We start from the raw sequence: 17,500 nt of genomic DNA, 5'->3' as shown, positions 1-17,500 counted from the left end.
AGCTCGTCCCCTCCCTCGCGCCAGTAGGCAGCAGGAGGTGGCCGCCGCCCCCTCCGGCGCGGCCACGCACCTGCGTGCCTGCCTTGCCGCCGCCTCGCGCTGGTGACGACGGGGATAAGCTCCCCAGGGCCTCCCCTATCCATTCCCCGCCTCGGTTCTCTTCCTCCTCCCGGATCTCCTCCTCCTCCTTGCTGCCGCCATTAGAGCCGAGCTCGAGCTCGAGCTGCCCGTGCCCCTAGCCATAGGATTCCCTCCCAGAGCACGCCATTAGCTCCGCCTCGTCGCCCTGGTCATCTGTGCAGAAGCCGAAGCTTCCCCGAGCCCTGCAACGCCCGCAACGCCGTCGTCTTCCACCTCCGGCCGCCGGACCTCTCCCGTCGATTTATCGCCCCCAGGCCTTCCCCGAGCCGTCTAAGCTCTGCTCTGCACTCAATGGTCGATTGGCTCTGCTCTGCACTCCCCGGTCGTTTCCCCTAAGTTTTTCCCGTCGATCCCCTCCTCTAGCTCTAGTTTCACCGGAGCCCGACGAGGACCGCCGCTGCCGCTCGTCGCCGGTGGCCCTCCGATGATCAGCTCGTCCTTCCGAGGACACCAGCAGCTCCAGGTCGACGCGTAGATGCTGTAGCAGCTAAGAACCGAGCGTAGACCCCTCTGATTCAAAGACCCCGATGACGCCCGAGCCTTGGCCGCCGCCAAGCTCGTCGCCAGCGTCATCTCCGGCCAGATCAGCCCCGGCTAAGTGCAGAAATGAAGCTGCGGGAGAGGTGTCGTTCCTCTGGTGCTCTCCGCGCAGCATTTGGCCCCCTGTGCGCCGTTTCCGAGCCCCTCCGCCGTGATGGTGGTCGCCGGAGGCTCCCCACCGGCGAGGACGACCTCGCCGCCGGTGGATGTCGACGTGGCAAAGCTAACCCAGCAACTCAGCACCTAATTTCTCGCTGACAAGTTGGCCCAAGGCCAAGTCAAACCTCAGTTAGGGCTGGTCAGCGCGGGATTAGTCCCAGAGAGGCTGACCAGTGGGGCCCCCCTGTCAGGTTTGACCTGAACAGGTCGGCTGACCTACTGATGTCAGTATGATGCAATAAATAGAATTTCCAGTATAAAACTAATTCAGGAAATTGCTAAAAATTGTAAAAAATCATAGAAATTAATCTGTAACTCCAATGAAAATAATTCATATATGAAAAAGTATCAGAGAAATTCAAGGATTCTGATTATGCTATTTTCAACCATGTTTAAAAAAGTTACAGAACCCTAAATTGTGGAATAAGGAATAATTCAATTCTTATAATCACTTTTTAAATGGAATTTGCAAAAGTATTCAAATTTCCTTATATATACAATGTTCACCACTCTCCTAATTACAAATCAGTACCATAACATGACATTTCATGCATGTTAACATCAAGTCGATCTGAGCATCAGGTCGAATCAATTAAACCGGTATCCGAGAATACCCCATTTGAATTGCTATTTGAATGTGATTCAAATCAACTCTAAACCTAATACATCTTGAAAATAATAACTTATCACCTTGCATTCTCATGCCATGCTCATGCATCATTTTGAGTGCATATGATTGTTATTGAATGTTGCCATTCATTTCGGTAGGCTCCGCACCCCCGGATTCCACCGAATATCCGTCTGACGGATATCGTTCCTCCTCTGAGCAACAAGGCAAGCAACCCTTTTGATCATCCCGATAATTCCCATGTTCTTGCTCCTGCACCTATTTATTGCATTTAAGATCAAATGCTTCAACTGCTTTTGCCGCGATAGTTGAACCCACTTCCTTTGCATGACTTAACCTTGTCACTGTAAATAGCCAAACCTTGCAACCTAGCATACCTGGTAGTTGTTTGAGCTATGATGTGCCTTATCCTTCTATGCATGCTATGCTTAGAGTTGTGTATGGTCTGTCATCTGGGAGATGAACAGAAAATGTGGAATGTGTTCGGTAGGCAAAGGTTGTGTGTTGAACTTGAGTTGGTAAAGGTACCGATGAAAGGCTGTCTAGGAGTACATGGCGGGTTGTTTCATTGGAACCGTCCTTAGGAACTGAGTTCCGTGTATGTATTCCAAGACTAGATACTACCACATGCTGGGCCCTGAAATATGACCCCGCTCGGCCTATTAACCGCGTAGTACCCGGTCCACGAGTTGCAAGTAGTTTCTGGTGTTTATAGTAATGCTGGAGGCCGTGCATGGTGCTGACCTGAGAGGTGGGCCGTGATGCGGTAGGCAGTGGCACGGTGTACCAAGTGGCACCCGGATGGTGGGCTTGGGAACCCTGCGCACATCGTTTGAGGCCGTGGCGGAAACCTCGGCCGGACTTCCGTACGGGTTACTCTCAGATAGGCGATAAACCTGGACTAGGTACTAGTGTGGTTAACGGTGGGCTTCCGCTTGAAGGTTGCCGAGCTGCATGACATGCATATACCGATAAGTGGCGAGAGCGTGTGTGACGAAGTACACCCCTGCAGGGTTATGATCTAGTCGAATAGCCGCGTCCGCGGATATGGACTACATGGAGACATATGTTGTTCATAGATAACTTCATCGGCTACTCATAATATTGCCAAGATAAGCGTGAGTGTCGTGGACGGCATTTCCGTACGGCGACGGAATGATTCCACGATAGTGTATTGTTGTGGTGTTAGTGGACTCGTGTGCGAGAAATCAAGTTGTCAAAATTATTTAAAAATGTAAGTGTCTAGCCACGAGTTATATGCTGGCTTCCCGCATGAAACCCCACAATACCTTTTGATACCTTGCATGAGTAGTTAGCCATCCTAAAGTCTTGGTGAGTACCTTCGTACTCATGTTTGCTTAATAAATGTTGCAGAGGTTGCTAATGACCCTAATGGAGGGTTCTTCGTAGACATCGACGACGACGAGCAGCTGTTGTCCCAGCTACGATCTGGCCCTACGTCGGCTCTGTAGTATAGTCAGCCCATGTGCCTTCTAGTTGCCCTGTCTGTACCCAGACAGTTTATAACTCTTCCGCTGGCTTGTATTTGTATGACTGCTATTATGGGTCGTGAGACCCTTAATGTGTAATATTATGTGTGTGGCTCTTCCAAGCCTCTTAAATAAAGGTTGTATGTTTATGGTTATGTTGTGATGCCATCGATGTATCTATACATATCGGTATGCCATGCGTACGTGTGTCGTACTTGATATGTATGGGGTTCGATTACCTAGTCGTGAACGTTAGTAGCACTCCTTACAAGGAAATGCCCCTTTGTGATCCAACGAGCCTTGGTAGTTCGCTACTGCTCCGGACACATTGGTTGACCGGCATGTGTCCTTCTTAGCTGTTGTGTCTGTCCCCTTTGGGGAAATGTCAGGCGATGTAATGGAGTCCTTGTAGCCTGCTACGACTCGTCTACATTCGCTGATGACCGACACCTGCTTTGTTGGGTCATGTATGCCTATCCTTGTGCGGTACTGCCACTTTCGCTTATGACTAGACATGTCGATCCGGGTTCTTTGACATTGGATTGCTAGCGACACTATCGCATACGTGAGTCAAAAGACGCAAACGGTCCCGGCTAAGGTAAGGCTGCAGCCGTGGAGTTAACCGTGCGTGAGACCACAAAGGGATGCGATGTGTTACAGGCTGGATTCCTATGGCTTAGGATCGGGGTCCCGACAGCGTTGGTATCAGAGCCTGACTGAATGTAGGATTACTAAGCCAAACTGGTCGAAGTTGAGTCTAGAATTGCTTTAGTTATATATAAGGGAATTGTTTGTGGAAGGGAACGTAAGACTCTTGTTCTCTTCTCAAGACATATTATTCTGGTCATCCTCGTCTTTTCTGCGGGAATTAAGGACTAGGTTACTCATCTTCTCCTAGGCTCATGTTTCTGATCGGTAGATTATAGGACTACCGGCTGAGAGATATTGGGTTTCTTTTATTCCTAGGAAGCAGGAAGTAAGTTTGATGATCAGAGAGTTGAACTTGATAGTTGAGAGGTTACGCTATTCCATTTTTGGGTTGTCTCAAAATTTGTTTTTGAGCATTTACAGCCGTTATGCTGCCCAATTTTTCATTCGGAGCTCTAATGCTTTTGCATTACTCTCTATTTACAGATGCCTGGTCGTCCTTCTCGTCATGTGGTACGTCTGACCAGGTGCATTGATGCACCAGGTCATACGGCCATGCTGGTTAGGGTGATGTCGGTGTGTGGTTACCGCTGGTACCCCGAGTACACAATGGAGGAACAGTACCGAGACTTCAACCAGAGCCAGTACATCTGCACTGTTAGGGTATTTCCAGACTACCCTGGAGCTGAGAAGCCAATCCATTGGTCCTATGGGTTGGGGGTCACCGTTGACATGGCAGTACAGGATGCTGCCTATTCAATGCTGACTATTATGAGAGCGAGACATGCACTGCTGCAGAATTTAGAGTTCTGCTATGTTCCGGCCTCTCAGTCTGGTGAAGAGGGATACCTCAGTGGAGTCTATTTTGATTCTTCTATGGAGGATCCACTTCTGCAGTCCACTGTTGAGATGCTATAGAACAGAGACAGGGATGCTCGTGCTCTCCGCATGGAGCTTTATGCTACCCGTGCCCGTCTGTGGACAGCTTTGACGCAGCTGGCACCGGTAGTCGAGACAGGGTATGGAGAGATGGAGATGCTGAACCCTGTTAGAACCCATCTTCCGGCCCATGTTGACTGGCCAGCTATAGGAGGAGTCACACCTCTTCGGGGACCCCTCTTACCACCAGTCAGGGGACCAAGGCCACATCCGTGTCCTTATGGATCCCAGGGATCTCAAGCTAGAGTGTTTCCTGATCCGCAGGTTGAGCTTCCAGGTCATGGAGGTAATCTCTATGAGATGTTCCATGCGGATGCCTGAGCTGTGAGCGGAAGGATAGTATGGTAGTAGCCGTACGTTCACAGTCCTGGGTGACTTGTGAAGTATGGTAGTAATGTGAAATGAATTCCGGAGGCCTAGATAAATAATGTATAGGAAGCTTGTAAGCCTCTGATGAGTAGTTTCATAATTCCAGTAGTTTTCTCTTCGGTTAAGGGTGTACTGAACTATGTAAGGGTGTGTATGAACCATGGTGTATATATAGCAGTTGCTTGTTACCATGCTGTTCGGATATTCATTTCCGCATTCCGTGTGTTCAGTACATTCTTAATCCATAGTTAGTATTGATATGATATTGGTCTAAGCTATGAGTTTGTTTGTCAGGATGGTGTTCACCAGGTTGAATCGTGCCCCTGCTCATGAGCAAGGTGAGGGTAGTCAAGCGTCGCAGGAAGACCTGCCTCACCCACCTTCTCTGGTAGAAGTGATGCTTGAGGCAGAAAGAAATAAAAGGGAGACCAACCGACTGCTAGAGCGTATTGAGCAGAATACGGCTCGACAACCTAGGAATGCTGCAGTGTCCCTCAATGACTTTGTGAAGCTGAATCCTCCAAAGTTTCATCATTCCGTCGATCCCCTCGACGCTGATGACTGGTTGTGCAGCATCTCATGCAAGATTCGCTCTGCGAATGTGTCTGAGGCCGACAAGGTGACCTTTGCGGCGTATTTCCTGGAAGGACCCGCCAATCTGTGGTGGGAGAATTTTGAAGCTATGCGTCCCGCTGAACCAGTGGCCACATGGGCAGACTTCAGTGCAGCTTTTCGTCTGCACCATATTCCAGAGGGCCTGATGGACAGAAAGAGAGAGGAGTTATGTGCCTTCACTCAGGGCAAGTTGTCTGTGGATGCCTATAGCCGCGAGTTCGGTAACCTCGCCCGCTATGCAACAGAGGAGGTGTCTACTGAGGCCATGAAGCAAGCAAGATTCCGTAAGGGTCTGAGCCCTGAGCTCCGTCGAGACCTGCGCCTCCATGAGTGTGTAAGTTTTCAAGCCCTGGTCAACAAAGCGATTAGTGCGGAGACTGGTCACACTGACTTCGAAGCCACAAGGAAGCACTCCCGTGACTTTGGCTCATCTTCTGGTTCCGCGTTTCCAAAATGCAGGCTGTGGGTTCCAAACAGTTCTCTGCCGCCAAGATACACTCCGAGGCCATCCTACGTGGCGCCTCAGACGAATCAGGCCAACCCTCCAGCAAAAGCTTATGGTGGTCCAGCTAGCAATTCTGTACCACGTGCCAACCAGGTGATATGCTACAAGTGTGGAGAACCAGGGCATTATTCCCGTGAGTGTCCTCAGAATGTGGGTGCCAAGCAACCCGGAATGTCCGTCGGGCAGGCCAAGTCGGGCAAAGCTTATTATGTGAAGCCAACTCCTGCACGTGGTCGTGTGAACTATGTGTCAGCAGAAGAAGCTGTAGAGGATCCCGACGTCATGCTGGGTACGCTTCTTGTTAATCATCACCCAGCGTCCGTTCTCTTTGACACTGGGTCTTCTCATTCCTTCATTTCAGAAAGCTATGCACAGTTGCATAACATGTCATTTGGTGATATGCTAATCCCATTGGTTGTCCAAACCCCTCGTAGTAAATGGCAAACCTCTAGGATAACCTATGACAATGAAATTCTAGTAGACAGGCTAGTTTTTCTAGCCTCATTGATAGCATTGAAATCTTCGGATATTAATATCATCTTGGGCATGGACTGGATGTCAGCTCACTATGCCAAGATTGATACTCATTCTAGAAATGTCCAACTTACCCATCCCTCGGGTGAGATAGTAAATGTCTCTACTCGAGTTGCCAAATGCCAACTCTATTCCCTAAATGCCAACCCTCTTCCGGAACTTGAAAACATTCCGGTAGTCTGTGACTTCCCGGATGTTTTTCCAGAGGAACTGCCAGGAATTCCACCTGACAGAGATGTAGAGTTTGTGATAGATCTTGTTCCGGGAACTGTTCCAATAGCCAGAAGACCTAATAAGATGGCACCCCTAGAGCTAGCCGAACTTAAGAAGCAATTAGATGAGGCCTTGAACAAAGGTTTCATTCGTCCTAGCTCTTCTCCTTGGGCGTGTCCCGTCCTCTTCGTCAAGAAGAAAGACGGAACGGATCGGATGGTTGTAGATTACCGACCAGTTAACCTGGTCACCATAAAGAACAAGTATCCGCTCCCTAGGATCAACGATCTGTACGATCAGCTCGCTGGATCCTCGGTCTTCTCCAAAATGGATTTGAGGTTGGGATACCATCAAATCAAGATTAAGAACGGGGACATTCCAAAAACGGCCTTTGTTACTCATTATGGCCAATATGAGTACACCGTTATGTCCTTCGGTTTAACCAATGCCCCAGCCACTTTCTCTCGGCTGATAAACTCAATCTTCATGGAGTATTTGCATAAATTTGTCGTGGTATACCTCGATGATATTCTCATCTACTCGAAGAATGAACAAGAACATGCCGAGCATCTAAGGCTGGTATTGATGAAACTTCGAGAGCATCGCCTTTATGCCAAATTTTCAAAATGTGAATTCTGGTTACCAGAAGTGACCTATCTAGGCCACGTAATCTCTGGTAAGGCTATTGCTGTCAATCCCGAGAGAGTTCAAGCTGTCCTTGATTGGACTCAACCTGAATCGGTTAAGCAAGTTAGGAGTTTTCTTGGTCTAGCGAGCTATTGTCGCCGCTTCGTCGAAAATTTCTCCAAGGTTGCAAAGCCTCTAACTGAACTCCTCAAGAAGGATAAAAACTTCGAGTGGACACCACAGTGTGAGCATAGTTTTCAGGAACTGAAAAGACGCCTGAATTCCGCACCTGTGTTGCTACCACCAGATTTTTCTAAGGACTTTGTTATCTATTGCGACGCCTCGCGACAAGGGTTAGGTTGCATTCTCATGCAAGATCGTCATGTGATCGCATACGCATCTCGACAGTTGCGTCCACATGAGGATAATTATCCCACACATGACCTTGAGCTTGCAGCTGTGGTCCATGCACTAAAAACCTGGCGACATTACCTTTTGGGTAATCGTTGCGAAATATTCATTGATCACCAAAGTCTGAAATATATCTTCACCCAGCCGGATTTGAATCTCAGGCAAATACGGTGGGTTGAGTTGATCTCGGATTACGACTTAGGGATAACTTACACCCCGGGGAAGGCCAATGTTATGGCCGATGCACTAAGTCGTAAATCTTATTGTAACAATTTGGTGCTACAACAAGGTCAACCACATCTCCATGAGGACTTTCGGAAGTTGAATCTTCATATTGTTCCTCAAGGATTCCTTTCTACCCTGGTGGCGAAGCCTACTCTTAAGGATCAAATTATAGCTGGCCAAAAGCGTGACAAGGGTATATCACTAATCAAGGAGAATATTTTTAGCGGAAAAGCTAAAGCATTTTCCATGAATGATCAAGGTGTTGTGTTCTTCCAGAATCGTTTAGTGGTTCCTAAGAACCCACATCTAAGGCAGTTAATCCTTAAGGAGGCTCATGATTCTCCTCTCACCATTCATCCCGGTAGTACTAAGATGTATCGGGACCTACGCTAGAGGTTCTGGTGGACTAGGATGAAGAGAGAAATTGCTGAGTTCGTTGCTAACTGCGACGTTTGTCGTCGAGTTAAGGCAGAACATCAAAGGCCTGCTGGCACCCTTCAGCCTCTAGCTATTCCTGAATGGAAATGGGATAAAGTTAGCATGGATTTCATTACCGGATTTCCCAAGACCAAGAAAGGAAATAATGCTATCTTTGTGGTCATTGACCGTCTTTCCAAAGTGGCTCATTTTCTTCCTGTTCGTGAGAGTATAGCAGCTAGCCAGCTAGGAGAATTATATATCTCCCGAATAGTGTCTCTTCATGGTGTTCCCCTGGAGATTAACTCGGACCATGGAAGTATCTTTATTCTCGCTTCTGGGAAAGTTTTCTGAATGCCATGGGGACTCACTTATCTTTTAGCGCTGCTTTCCATCCCCAATCAAGTGGTCAAGTAGAAAGAGTGAATCAAATTCTAGAAGATATGCTCCGCGCTTGCGTTATTTCGTTCGGTATGAATTGGGAGAAGTGCCTTCCATTCGCCGAATTCGCTTATAACAATAGTTATCAATCAAGCTTGGGCAAAGCCCCTTTTGAAGTTCTCTATGGACAATGATGTCGAACCCCTCTTAATTGGTCAGAAACCGGAGAGAGGCAACTCTTTGGCCCGGACATGATCCAGGATGCAGAAGAGCAGGTTCGCATTACTCGTGAAAAGTTGAAAACAGCCCAGTCTTGTCAAAAGAGCCAATATGATCGTCATCATAAGGCTGTGACCTTTGAAGTTGACGAGAAGGCTTACCTTCGGGTTACACCTTTGAAGGGTACCCATCGATTCGGTATCAAGGGCAAATTGGCTCCTCGTTACATTGGTCCTTTTCGCATTCTTGCCAAACGAGGAGAAGTTGCCTACGAGTTGGAACTTCCTCCGCATCTTTCCAAGGTTCATGATGTTTTCCACGTCTCGCAACTCAGGCGTTGCTTCTCGGATCCTATCAGTGAAGTGGACCACGAAACGCTTGATCTCCAAGATAACCTTTCATACCGAGAATACCCCGTGCGTATTCTTGATCAAGCTGAGCGTACCACTCGACGTCGAAACCTCAAGTTTCTTAAAGTTCAATGGTCAAATCATTCTGAAAAGGAGGCAACTTGGGAAAGAGAGGATCGTCTCCGACTTGAGTATCCTGCGTTATTCCTGACGACTTCTAAATCTTGGGACGAGATTCTTTTGAGTGGGGGTGAGTTGTCACATCCCTAACCCTTAAGCAAGATAGCATTGTGCTCATGTCTTCTTTGCATTAGCATCTAAGAAGTTTCAACAAAAACAACAAAGTGGCAAAGGAAAAACTCAAAACCCTAGCCACCATTTCAATTAAAGGAAATCTCAAACTAGTTCAAAATCAATGAACCCAAAATGGCCTCAAGAAATGTTCAAACTTTCTGATAGATCATGAAAGTAAATGAGCATTGGAGAAAACTATTTTCTTGACACTTATGGTTTCAAGTATTAAATTTGAAATCAGAAACTATAAATTTCCAAAAATGTTGAAAACCTTGGAAATGGTTGGGGATATTATAAAAAATATTTCAGGAGGTCTAAAATAGTTTTACTTATTGTTTTGGAGCTGAATTAATTAGCAAAACAATAATTAGCAAAACAGAAAAACAAAAACAGAAAAAATGGAAAAACCTTACCTGTCGCCTAAGCCTGGCCCGGCCCATCCCTGGCTCGTCCCCTCCCTCGCGCGAGTAGGCAGCAGGAGGTGGCCGCCGCCCCCTCCGGCGCGGCCACGCACCTGCGTGCCTGCCTGGCCGCCGCCTCGCGCTGGTGACGACGGGGATAAGCTCCCCAGGGCCTCCCCTATCCATTCCCCGCCTCGGTTCTCTTCCTCCTCCCGGATCTCCTCCTCCTCCTTGCTGCCGCCATTAGAGCTGAGCTCGAGCTCGAGCTGCCCGTGCCCCTAGCCATAGGATTCCCTCCCAGCGCACGCCATTAGCTCCGCCTCGTCGCCCTGGTCATCTGTGCAGAAGCCGAAGCTTCCTCGAGCCCTGCAACGCCCGCAACGCTGTCGTCTTCCACCTCCGGCTGCCGGACCTCTCCCGTCGATTCGTCGCCCCCAGGCCTTCCCCGAGCCGTCTAAGCTCTGCTCTGCACTCCCCGTGAGCATGCGGTCGTTTCCCCTAAGTTTTTCCCGTCGATCCCCTCCTCTAGCTCTAGTTTCACCGGAGCCCGACGAGGACCGCCGCTGCCGCTCGTCGCCGGTGGCCCTCCGATGATCAGCTCGTCCTTCCGAGGGCACCAGCAGCACCAGGTCGACTCGTAGATGCTGTAGCAGCTAAGAACCGAGCGTAGATCCCTCTGATTCAAAGACCCCGATGACGCCAGAGCCTTGGCCGCCGCCAAGCTCGTCGCCGGCGTCATCTCCGGCCAGATCAGCCCCGGCTAAGTGCAGAAATGAAGCTGCGGGAGACGTGCCGTTCCTCTAGTGCTCTCCGTGCAGCATTTGGCCCCCTGTGCGCCGTTTCCGCCCCTCCGCCGTGCTGGTGGTCGCCGGAGGCTTCCCGCCGGCAAGGACGACCTCGCCGCCGGTGGATGTCGACGTGGCAAAGCTAACCCAGCAGCTCAGCACCTAATCACTCGCTGACAAGTGGGCCCAAGGCCAAGTCAAACCTCAGTTAGGGCTGGTCAGCGCGGGATTAGTCCCAGAGAGGCTGACCAGTGGGGCCCCCCTGTCAGGTTTGACCTGAACAGGTCGGCTGACCTGCTGACGTCGGTCTGATGCAATAAATAGAATTTCCAGTATAAAACTAATTCACGAAATTGCTAAAAATTGTAAAAAATCATAGAAATTTATCTGTAACTCCAATGAAAATAATTTATATATGAAAAAGTATCAGAAAAATTGAAGGATTCTGATTATGCTATTTTCAGCCATGTTTAAAAAAGTTACAGAACCCTAAATTGTGGAATAAGGAATAATTCAATTCTTATAATCACATTTTAAATGGAATTTGCAAAGTTATTCAAATTTCATTATATATACAATGTTCACCATTTTCCTAATTACAAATCAGTACCATAACATGACATTTCATACATGTTAACATCAAGTCGATCTGAGCATCATGTCGAATTAATTAAACTGGTATCCGAGAATACCCCGTTTGAATTGCTATTCGAATGTGATTCAAATCAACTCTAAACCTAATACATGTTGAAAATAATAACTTATCACCTTGCATTCTCATGCCATGCTCATGCATCATTTTGAGTGCATATGATTGTTATTGAATGTTGCCATTCATTTCGGTAGGCTCCGCACCCCTGGATTCCACCGAATATCCGTCTGACGGATATCGTTCCTCCTGTGAGCAACAAGGCAAGCAACCCTTTTGATCATCCCGATAATTCCCGTGTTCTTGCTCCTGCACCTATTTATTGCATTTAAGATCAAATGCTTCAACTGCTTTTGCCACGATAGTTGAACCCACTTCCTTTGCATGACTTAACCTTGTCACCGTAAATAGCCAAACCTTGCAACCTAGCATACCTGGTAGTTGTTTGAGCTATGATGTGCCTTATCCTGCTATGCATGCTATGCTTAGAGTTGTGTATGGTCTGTCATCTGGGAGATGAACAGAAATGTGGAATGTGTTCGGTAGGCAAAGGTTGTGTGTTCAACTTGAGTTGGTAAAGGTACCGGTGAAAGGCTGTGTAGGAGTACATGGCGGGTTGTTTCATTGGAACCGTCCTTAGGAACTGAGTTCTGTGTATGTATTCCAAGACTAGATACTACCACATGCTGGACCCTGAAATATGACCCCGCTCGGCCTATTAATCGCGTAGTACCCGGTCCATGAGTTGCAAGTAGTTTCTTGTGTTTATAGTAATGCTGGAGGCCGTGCATGGTGCTGACCTGAGAGGTGGGCCGTGATGCGGTAGGCAGTGGCACGGTGTACCAAGTGGCACCCGGATGGTGGGCTTGGGAACCCTGCGCACATCGTTTGAGGCCGTGGCGGAATCCTCGGCCGTACTTCCGTACGGGTTACTCTCAGATAGGCGATAAACCTGGACTAGGCACTAGTGTGGTTAACGGTCGTGGCCGACTCCCTCGCTGGGCTTCCACTTGAAGGTTGCCGAGGTGCATGACATGCACATACCGGTAAGTGGCGAGAGCGTGTGTGAGGAAGTACACCCCTGCAGAGTTATGATCTATTGGAATAGACGCGTCCGCGGATATGGACTACTTGGAGACGTATGTTGTTCATAGATAACTTCAACGGCTACTCATAAAATTGCCAAGATAAGCGTGAGAGTCGTGGACGGCATTTCCGTACGGCGACGGAATGATTCCACGATAGTGTATTGTTGTGGTGTTAGTGGACTCGTGTGCGAGAAATCAAGTTGTCAAAATTATTTAAAAATGTAAGTGTCTAGCCACGAGTCATATGGTGCCTTCCCGCATGAAACCCCACAATACCTTTTGATACCTTGCATGAGTAGTTAGCCATCCTAAAGTCTTGCTGAGTACCTTCGTACTCATGTTTGCTTAATAAATGTTGCAGAGGTTGCTAATGACCCTAATGGAGGGTTCTTCTTAGACATCGACGACGACGAGTAGCTGGTGTCCCAGCTACGATCTGGCCCTACGTCAGCTCTGTAGTATAGTTAGGCCATGTGCCTTCTAGTTGCCCTGTCTTCACCCACACAGTTTATAACTCTTCCGCTGGCTTGTATTTGTATGACTGCTATTATGGGTCGTGAGACCCTTAATGTGTAATATTATGTGTGTGGCTCTTCCGAGCCTCTTAAATAAAGGTTGTATGTTTATGGTTATGTTGTGATGCCATCGATGTATCTATACATATCAGTATGCCATGCGTACGTGTGTCGTACTTGATATGTATGGGCTTCGATTACCTAGTCGTGAACTTTAGTAGCACTCCTTACAAGGAAATGCCCCTTTGTGATCCAACGAGCCTTGGTAGTTCGCTACTGCTCCGGACACATTGGTTGACACGGCATGTGTCCTTCTTAGCTGCTGTGTCTGTCCCCTTTGGGGAGATGTCACGCGATGTAATGGAGTCCTTGTAGCCTGCTACGACTCGTCTACATTCGCTGATGACCGACACCTGCTTTGTTAGGTCATGTATGCCTGTCCTTGTGCGGTACTGCCACTTTGGCTTATGACTAGACATGTCGATCCGGGTTCTTTGACATTGGATTTCTAGCGACACTATCGCATACGTGAGTCAAAAGACGCAAACGGTCCCGGCTAAGGTAAGGCTGCAGCCGTGGAGTTAACCGTGCGTGAGACCACAAAGGGATGCGATGTGTTACAGGCTGGATTCCTATGGCTTAGGATCGGGGTCCCGACACTACGACGACGACGACGAGAACGACGACAACAACGACAATGACGAGAGCAACGACAACAACAGCGACAACAGCGACAACGACGATAGCAACGGCAACAACAAAAACAACAACAACAACAACTACAATTACAACAACAACAAGAACAAGAACAACGAACACGATGACGACGAAGACGACGACAACGACAACAACAACAACAACAACAACAACAACAACAACAACAACAAGAGAAACAACAACAACACCACAGCCACCACCACCACCACCAACAACAACAACCACAACCACCACCACCACCAGAAGAAGAAGAAGAACAACAACAACAACAACAACAAAAACAAAAACAACAACAACTACGACGACGGCGACGACGATGACAATAGAGACAACAACGATCAGAAAAATGACAGTAACGATAACAACAACAACGATGACAACAACGACAATAACGACAACAATGACCACAACAACAAGGAAGATGACATCGACAACAACAACAAGAACAAGAAAAACAACAACAAAAACAACAACAACAAAAAAACAACAACGACAACAACCACAACGACGACGACAACAACGACAACGACGATAAACAACGACAACAACAAAAATAATGACAACATGAACAACAACAACAACAATAACAACAATAACAATGACAACAACGACAACAACATTGTTCTCATCATTATCGTTGTTCTCATTATTATTGTTGTTGTTGTCGTCGTCGTCGTCATCGTCATCGTTGTCGTCGTCGTCGTCGTTTCTGTTGTTGTTGTTGTTGTTGTTGTTGTTGTTGTTGTTGTAGTTATTGTCGTCGTCGACGTTGTATTTGTTCTTCTTCTTGTTGTTGTTGTTGTTGTTATCGTTGAGGTCGTTGTTGTCATTGTTGTCACCGTTGTTGTTGCTGTCGTTGTTTATCGCCATTGTCGTTCTTCTCTTCGTTGTCGTCGTCGTCATCGTCGTCATGGTTGATGTTGTTGTTGTTGTTTTTGTTGTTGTTGTTGTTGTCGTTGTTGTTGTCATTGTTGTTGTCGTTGTTGTTATTGTTGTTGTTAATGTCATCGTCATCATCGTCCTCGTCAACGTCGTCTTCCTTGTTGTTGTTGTTGTTGTCATTGTTGTCGATGTTGTCATTGTTGTTGTCGATGTTGTCATTGTTGTTGTTGTTGTTGTTCTCATTGTTGTTCGTTTTCTTGTCATTATTGTTATTGTCGTCGTCAACGTTGGTGTTGTTGTTGTTGTCGTTGTAGTGGTTGTTGTTGTCGTTGTCGTCGTCGTCATCATTGTCGTCTTCATCATATTTGTTGTTGTTGTTGTCATTGTTGTTGTTATTATTATTATTGTTGTTGTTTTTGTTGTTGTAGTTGTTGTCATCGTTGTCGTCGTCATCTTCGTTATATTTGTTGTTGTTGTTGTTGTTGTTGTCCTTGAGGTCGTTGTTGTCATTGTTGTGGTTGTTGTCATTATTGTTATTGTTGTCGTTGTTTATCGTCAATGTCATTGTTGTTGTTGTTGTTTTTTTGTTTTTTTTGATGATGTCATCGTCATCATCGTCGTCATCAAGGTCATCTTCGTTGTTGTTGTTGTTGCACTTTTGTCGATGTTGTCATTGTTGTTGTTGTTGTTGTTGTTGTTCTCATTGTTGTTCGTTTTCTCGTTATTGTCATTGTTGTCATCGTCATCGTTATTGGTGTTTTCGTTGTTGTTGTTGTTGTTTTTGTTTTTGTTTCTGTTGTTGATGTTCTTGTTGTCGTTGAGGTCGTTGTTGTCGTTCTTCTCGTTGTTGTCATTATTTTTGTTGTTGTCGTTGTTTATCGTCATTGTCTTTGTAGTCCTCGTTGTCGTTGTTGTTGTTTTTGTTGTTGTTGTTGTTGTTGTTGCTGTCGTCGTCGTCGTCGTCGTTATCGTATTTATTGTTGTTGTTGTTACTGCTGTTGCTGATGTCATCGTCATCGTCGTCAACGTCGTCTTCGTTGGTGTTGTTGTTTTCGTTGTTGTTGTTTGTAACATCCCAAATTTTGGAATGTTAATATAATTATTATATTGTTTGTTTGCTTGCTTGAGTGATTGAAACTTGAGTGAAATTTGAAACTTTTCAAAAACTTTTGAATGAGAGGGAATAAAATGACTTTCCCCTTCTCCGGTAGATTCAAATTCAAAAGCAATGAGAGAACATGACATGACTTCTTCAACTATAAAGAATTTGAATGGAGTTTGCATTTGAATTCTTTCAAAAAAAAATTCTTTTGCTCTTCTATATTTTTCTTCCCCGACAAAATGCCCCGACAAAATTCTTGCACACAAGAAAGAGCGGAGGAAAATGACCCTCCAAAATGTGAGGCATTTCTGAAATATTTTGAGCCAAGAAGACCCAAGTTATATGGAGAAATTAATTGCCAAAAAGAAAATAAAGCCTTAGGGATTTTTCTGAAAAAACATTTTTTAAAAAGTTTTTATTTTGGTTTTGGAAAAATGATAATCAATTAGGAAATATTTTTCTGATCGATTTAGCATATAATACCCCATATAAATCTTTTTATTTTGTTTCCTTTTATTATTTTTTTCTCTTGCTGTTTAAAAAAAAAACAAATCGGGAGATTTTCCTCGGCTAGATCCCCCCATCGCAGGAGAGATCTCTCCAACCGCGAGCAGCCTCCACCAGCCTCCATCACACCCCCTTTCTTTCCTTTTTTTTCCTCCTTTCTTTCTTTCCTTATTTCTTCCTCCTCTTTCCTTCTTTCTCCCGTGCCCCTTCCTTCCCTAGCGCATTGCCCCTTTCCATGGCGCCATCCCCTGGATCACGGGATCCCCCCCGATCCGAGCTCCCCCTTCCTTCCCTCGGATCCCCCCTCGCCCCCAATATGAACCGCCGCCCCAGCCCCCCCCCCCTCGGACCCTCCTTCCCCACGCCGCAGCACCTCCATGCCCCAGCCCTCCCCTCGCTGGACCCAGGCTCCAGTAGAAATCCACCTCGCCACCCTGCGCCACCCCTCGCCTCCGCGCCCCAACCGACGCCGCCACGAGCTTCCCCACCGCCCCCGCAACCCATTTTCCCCATTAGCCCGAGCCCTCGCTGCCTCCTCATCACCCCACGCCTCGCCGGAGTTCGGCCGTTCGAGGAGCCCAAGAAGCTCGAGCACCACGCCCGCCCCCGACCTCTCGCCTCGCCGTCGCCGCCATCCGTCGAAGGAGCCCCTCCGCCATCCTCTGGTGCACTCGGCCACGCCGGAGACTCGCCGGAGACGCAGCCCCGACCTCTCCACCTTTTGTGCCTCGCCCGAGGAGAAGCACCAGCAGCCCCACGGTGAGCTACACCCTGTCTCTCCCTCCTCCGTCCGATCTGTTTTAGATGGCTAGGATTAGATAGTATGTACCCCTTCGGTTTTTAGTTAAGAACCGAGCCGGTTTTACTTCACTTACTATTTAGCCGAGAGGTTTTACTTACATAGCGGCCGTTTTCTAGAAAGCCCCGTAGCACACACCACCTAGACCAACCAGAAGCTGCCACGTGTACCCTGTCCGATTAGAAATCAGTTTTTCTTTTTCTATTTTAATTCCAAAACAGAGAAAGTTCCAATCTTGTTTTGATCATAACTTTTGATACAGAGATCCAATGAGGTTGATTATTTTTCCAGTAGATCACAATTTTTCTTTAGTATTTAAAAACGTATAATTTGTCTATGTTTGAAATTTT

Source organism: Hordeum vulgare, chromosome 4H (assembly GCF_904849725.1).
Source record: "Hordeum vulgare subsp. vulgare chromosome 4H, MorexV3_pseudomolecules_assembly, whole genome shotgun sequence".
Classification (NCBI taxonomy): Eukaryota; Viridiplantae; Streptophyta; class Magnoliopsida; order Poales; family Poaceae; genus Hordeum; species Hordeum vulgare.
The sequence above is the reverse complement of the archived record's forward strand: the minus strand, read 5'-3'. Positions refer to the sequence as shown.